Genomic DNA, 5,876 nt, shown 5'->3' with positions numbered 1-5,876 from the left:
CAATTTTTCTCCAAAAGTATTATGGTCGAAGCATGTGTCATCATCATCATCAGCCGGATTATACCCACTGCAGGGCGAAGGCCTCTCCCATATTTCTCCAATTGCCTCGGTTCTGTGCTAGCTGCATCCACTTGACCCCGGCGAACTTCTAAACCTCGTCCGCGCACCTAACTTTCTGCCGCTCCCTGCTATGTTTTCCTTTCCTTAGCATCCCAGTTTGTTACCCTAGGCGACAATCGGTTATCCTCTCTTCGCACTACATGTCCTGCCCATGCCCATTTCGTCTTCTTGATTTCCACTAGAATGTCAGTAAATTTAGTTATTTCTTTGACCAACTCTGCACGATTCCTATCTCTTAATGTTACCCCTAACATTTTTCGTTCCATAGCCCTCTACTTTGTAGCCAACTTAAGTAGAACCCTCTTGGTTAGCCGCCACGTTTCAGCCCCATAGGTGAGTACAGGTAAGATGCAACTGTTGTATACTTTCCTCTTGAGCGATACCAGTAAGCTGCTAGTCATAATCTGCGAGTGCTTGCCAAATGCGCTCCATCCAATTCTTATTCTTCTTGTTATTTCTTTTTCATGGTCCGGATCTGCGGTTACTACCTGTCCTAAGTAGCCATATTCGCCTACTACTTCCAGTGCTTCGCTACCTACCGTAAACTGCTATTCCTTCGCGAGGCTGTTGTACATTACCTTAGTCTTCTGCATATGATTTTCAAGCCTACCTTTCTACTTTTCCTGTCTAGGTCACCAATGATTATAAGCAGTTTATTCCCCAAATTACTTAGCACGGTAATGTCATCAGCAAATCGCAGATTACTGAGGTATTCTCAATCTATCCTTATCCCTAACAGCTCCCATTCCAAGTCTCTGAATACTTCTTCTAAGCAAGCTGTGAACAGTACTGGGGAGATCGTGTCTCCTTGTTTAACACCTTTCTTTATGATAATTTTGTTACTTTCTTTATGCAGAACTATGGCTGCTGTGCAGCCACTATATATATTTTCCAGCACTTTCTCGTACAGCTCGTCTACCCCCTGATTTCGCAATGCCTGCATCACCGCCGAGGTTTCTTCTGAGTCAAATGCTTTTTCGTAATCAATGAATGCTATGTATAAGGGCTGGTTATATTTTGAGCATTTTTCTATCACCTGGTTGATGGTATGGATATGATCGATAGTAGAGTACCGTTTCCGAAACCCTGCTTGACCCTTTGCTTGACTGCAGTCTAAGGTGGTCCTGATTCTATTCGCGATTGCCTTAGTAAATACCTTATACGTAACATAAAATAAGCTGATTGGTCTGCGATTTTTAAGGTCCTTAGCGTCCCCTTTCTGATGAATGATGGTAATGTTTGTATTGTTCCATGGTTCCGGCACCTTCGATGACACCAGGCACTGCGTGTACAGGGTGGCCAGTTTTTCTAGCCCGATATCTCCCTCAGTCCTTAACAAATCTGTAGTTATCTGATCCTCTCCAGGTGATTTCCCCCTTTTCATAGTTTATAATGCTTTCTTGACCTCGTCCTTCGTCAATGGTTAAACGTGTGACTGTTTTTCCCTACCGCTAATCTCATTACGGTCATGACTACTTTGGCTACTGTAGAGATCCGTATAGAACTCCTCAGCTACTGTGACTATCTTGTCCACATTCGTGATGATGTTGCCCGCCTTATTCCTTAGCGCATACATCTGGTTTTTGCCTATGCCGAATTTCTTCTTTACCGCTTCAAGGCTTCCTCCGTTCTTTACCGCATGCTCATTTTTCTCCATGTTATACTTCCTTATATTGGCCACCTTGCGCTTATTGATTTGCTTTGATATCTCGGGCAATTCTATCTGGTCTGCTGGATTGGAAGCTTTAATACTCTGGCGTTTCTGAATTAAATATTTCGTCTCCTTAGGCAGCTTACCGGTATCCTCTCTAACATCCTATTGTCTACTTCTAGACCGCACTCAGTAATGATATCTCTGAAATTATTGTTCATTGCCTCCAGGGTAACGTCGCCATCCTCGGTTAGAGCTGATCTATTCTGCAGCTAGATTCTGAACTCCTCTGCCCTCCCCCTCGCAGCTAATTCGTTATGGGTTTCTTTATTATTTATCTGTTGCGTTCCTTCTTCAGATTTAGGCTTATTCGAGACCTCACCATCCTGTGGTCACTGCATCGCACTTCTCCGATTACCCCATCTTGCATAATGGCGGGCGTTGAACACAGTATGAAGTCATTTTCATTTTTAGTCTCTCCGTTAAGACTTTTCCATGTCCATTTCCGGTTCTTCCGTTTGGTGAAGAAGGTATTCATGATTCTTATTACGCTCTGCAAACGCAAGTAGTAACTCCCCCCTGCTGTTCCTAGAACCAACTGCCTGGTCTCCTGCCTGCTTTTTACCTACTTTGGCATCGAAGTCGCCCATTAGTACAGTATACTGTATATCCTGTACTAACCTATGTATCCTGATATTTTTTTAACGTCCCGAACAATACTGTCGTGTCCTTCGCGATGGCTTTCAAGTATGTTTTATGCATCGTTAACATTATAGTAGTACAGAACATTTATTCGAGAAAAATAGGTTAGGTTGTATGGGCACGGTTGTTATAGGGTTCTCCCCCATTGCTCCGGTGGCTGAACCGCTGCCGGCGTAAGGCTTCATTTTCTAGACAAACTCATGCCATGAGATAAAGGCAGATATTCTTGAGCCAAAACATTTAGAAAGCCCCGAAATCAGTGATTAGGTGGAACAACGCATGCAAGCAGGGCATGCTCAGTGCAATGTTGCCATCGAGTCGGATGCGTGGCTTATGCCGTCTACGAAACGCATAGATATGGCCGACTGTTGCGCTGTTCTCAACTGTGAAGCAGCAGTTACAGACCCTACCATTTCTTCTTTACATCTTCAGCCTAATGCGTAAGGCCACTCATACGTCAAAAGTTTAAGAATACTTCGTTGCCCTCCCTGATAAATTGTAACAAAACAGATGCATAATTTTTTCAAGCTGACAGCTGTCGCTGTCTATGTATAGAAACGCAATATAGCGCAGTATATAAGCATACACACTTCTGCAATCTGCAGTAGGCCAGGAAGGCTAAGCACCATCAAAACCATATATACTATAGCCTGTCAGCCCGGGTTTATTCGTAGCGATGAGGTTTTACATCCGCACCCTGAAAACGTTTGTCCATGACTAGAAATAGACACATAAATGCTTTATTCATGCGCTATTTCATTTGCGTGGTGAAAGAAACGATCAAATGCTGGAAAATAGAGGCCGAAGAGATTGTGCTGTGAAGGCAAATGCTTCACCGTTTCGTGAAGTACGCTAGCTGACTCCTCAACGAGGCGCCAGCACCGACTGTATTGCGCCGTAGGTGGTCTTGTAAGCACAGAAGACGGGCTAGCTGCAGCATATTTTGTGTTGTAATTGACATCAGCGATAAGCTTGCACTTGATTCCTATGTGCCGGCGTGCTCTGATTTGAGTGCTTCAGCAAGGGATGAATGATGAACAAACCCTTTAGGCTGTTTATACAGCATAGCTCGTAGTCAAAAGGTAGATCCGCCCACATAAAAAAAAAACACAAGCATAAAAAATAAAAACATTATTTTCTATATGTTCTCTATCTTCACCTGGCAGAGAAAAAAATATAGCTTTCTCAGATGTTCTGGAATGAAGTGTATTTGAATTCAATAGCATTGCACGCTGCCCAACTTTTTACTACAAGTTGTGTACTTGTCGGGGCAGCTGTTTAACTAGTTTGCACTTAACATCTGCTGGTAAAGACTCAAAAGAGAAAATATTGAAGAAGCTTGAAGCATAGCAACCCCACAATTGAGGACTGGAAATAAATGTCAATGAATTTTTGTTTTCCAGAAACAAAACAAAAACATGAATGCGTGATAATCACCGAAATTTTTGCGATAAAAGTTTTGTTGCCTAGTCATGCTTCTCTTCAAGGAAATTATTTTTGTCCGAAAGCTGTATAAGCTCGTGTATAATTATCATGACCTGCCTTCGAATAATTTTGCAAAGTTGGCTTAACATAACGTGTTTAAAAGCTTGTTTCTAGCAGTATTCTGGAAAGATTCTCTATGCTATTACGGGAGTATTATCAAAACATATTGCGACCAGACCGAAAGTATTTCAATTTAGAATTACGTTTGTTTGCTCTAAACGTTAAGAGAAAACTTGCGTTCTTTCTAGCAGTAATAGACAGGTGGCTATTTGCGACGCAGCCACCTCAGCGGCGCGAGCCTTCGCCGTGGCAGCGTACGCGTTCTTCGTTCCTACGCCTCAGCAGCGGGCAGTGAACGTCGGTGGAATTCCAACTTGCGGTGTCATATGAAACAATGCGGAGCGCCCTGCCACGCTCGCCCGACTGGCGCCGCTGGCGCCGGCGCGCACTTTCTCTTAGCTCTTCCCTCTTCTCTCCAGTAGCGCAGGTGAGCGCCTCGCGTTGGCTGCTGCAGCTTGGCTCGCACTCGGAGAATAAACAGTTGAACCACGACATGCCTCGTCCTGTCTCGCGAATCTCAGAGCAGTCGGCAACTAAGTGTGAGCACCACTGACCCTTTATTTTGAAATATATGGTCGTAACGGAGTTGGTTTTGGGGAGCATTTGTTGCTTTATTTGCCTGCTTTGTTGCTACACTTCCACGCAGAAGTAAAGGCTCAGGATCACTAGGACAGACCTTTTGCGTGCCAATTTCCTCTTGGGCTGCTTCTGTTGAAGCTGCATGCAACGCTGTGTTTTGCGACCGGTAAGACATACATTTTTTATACAGTGCGGCGTGTTAGCTGGAAATTAATCCTTTAGTCAGTCATTGCCACCTGATAATTAAGATTAACAGAATGTGCTTATCTGCTGTTTATTTACGCCGATAGTAAGAAAAGCTTTTGCTTCAACTTTATTGCACCAAACAGAAAAAACACATCCTCATGATTTTCTAATTTCAGCACACTGACTTGGACAAACTAATTTTGTAGCAGTGGCAAATTTTACTTCTCATCAACACTTTGCCCAAGTTGTACTAAAAAACAATTCTGCATAATATTGTCTCTTATTTTTATTTTCGCTTGCAGATGTTTGTACGAAAGGCAAGATGGTGTCATGCAAGCTGCTCGAGCATACATCGGCAAGGGCTGCTGAAAGCTGCTGTCCTTATGATCGGGAGCAAAAGGCGCATGCTTGAGATGGTGGCTTGGCAAACACCTGAGCCTGTCTTTATTGCGGCGTCTTTCCACAACCTGGAATATGTGCTGACACCTTGTGAGTGGATCCAACCAGGGGTGAAGTCTGGAAGTCGGAAAGAATTCTGCCTATAGTTTTGTTTTTCACTGCGTACCACATGCGCACCTAATAAATATGCACGAAACATGCAATTCTGGCTTTTTGTGTGAATGCATGTATACTTTCAGGATGCTGTATATATATTATTAGCTGCATGTAAAATACCTGCACAAAAACAAAGTCAACCCTGTGTTTGGCGCATGATGGCCTTAGCTGCCTCTGCGCCGTAACACCCATCAAATCAATATATATAGTCACAAAAAACTACATTAAACAATAATGGGATTGCCTGGATGCCAATAATGCAAAGTCAATGAACAATCTTGGATGGGCAATGTTGGGCGGCCGATGAGCCTAGCTGGATAGCAGTTCTTAAAAGCCAGTGAGTATGCTTGGTTGTAAGTAGTGTATAGCCAGTGAGAGTGGCTGAATGTACGTTGTATAGGAGCCAGTGGGTAAGCTTGGGTGGAAGATATTGGGTATCCGTTAAGTGAGGCTGCATGCCAATAAATAACCTCGTCTGCCATTGGTGGCCATTGTAGGAAAACCAGTCTAGCAGTTTGGAATTAATCGTGGCCCGGGT

The 5,876-nt window shown here is 43.6% G+C and overlaps 1 long non-coding RNA gene across 1 annotated transcript; it reads left to right on the top strand.

Moving 5' to 3' along the window:
* Positions 1-4,446: 4,446 nt before the first annotated feature.
* On the top strand, positions 4,447-5,378 carry LOC146183595 (uncharacterized). Its single transcript, XR_014708493.1, has 3 exons — positions 4,447-4,557; positions 4,665-4,763; positions 5,086-5,378. It is a non-coding gene; the product is annotated as an uncharacterized LOC146183595 (long non-coding RNA).
* The last annotated feature ends 498 nt before the right edge of the window (positions 5,379-5,876 follow it).

The sequence above is a fragment of the Amblyomma maculatum genome, chromosome 7 (assembly GCF_055883805.1).
Source record: "Amblyomma maculatum isolate TAMU_Amacu chromosome 7, ASM5588380v1, whole genome shotgun sequence".
Taxonomy (NCBI): Eukaryota; Metazoa; Arthropoda; class Arachnida; order Ixodida; family Ixodidae; genus Amblyomma; species Amblyomma maculatum.
This window is presented reverse-complemented; position numbering and strand designations above follow the sequence as displayed.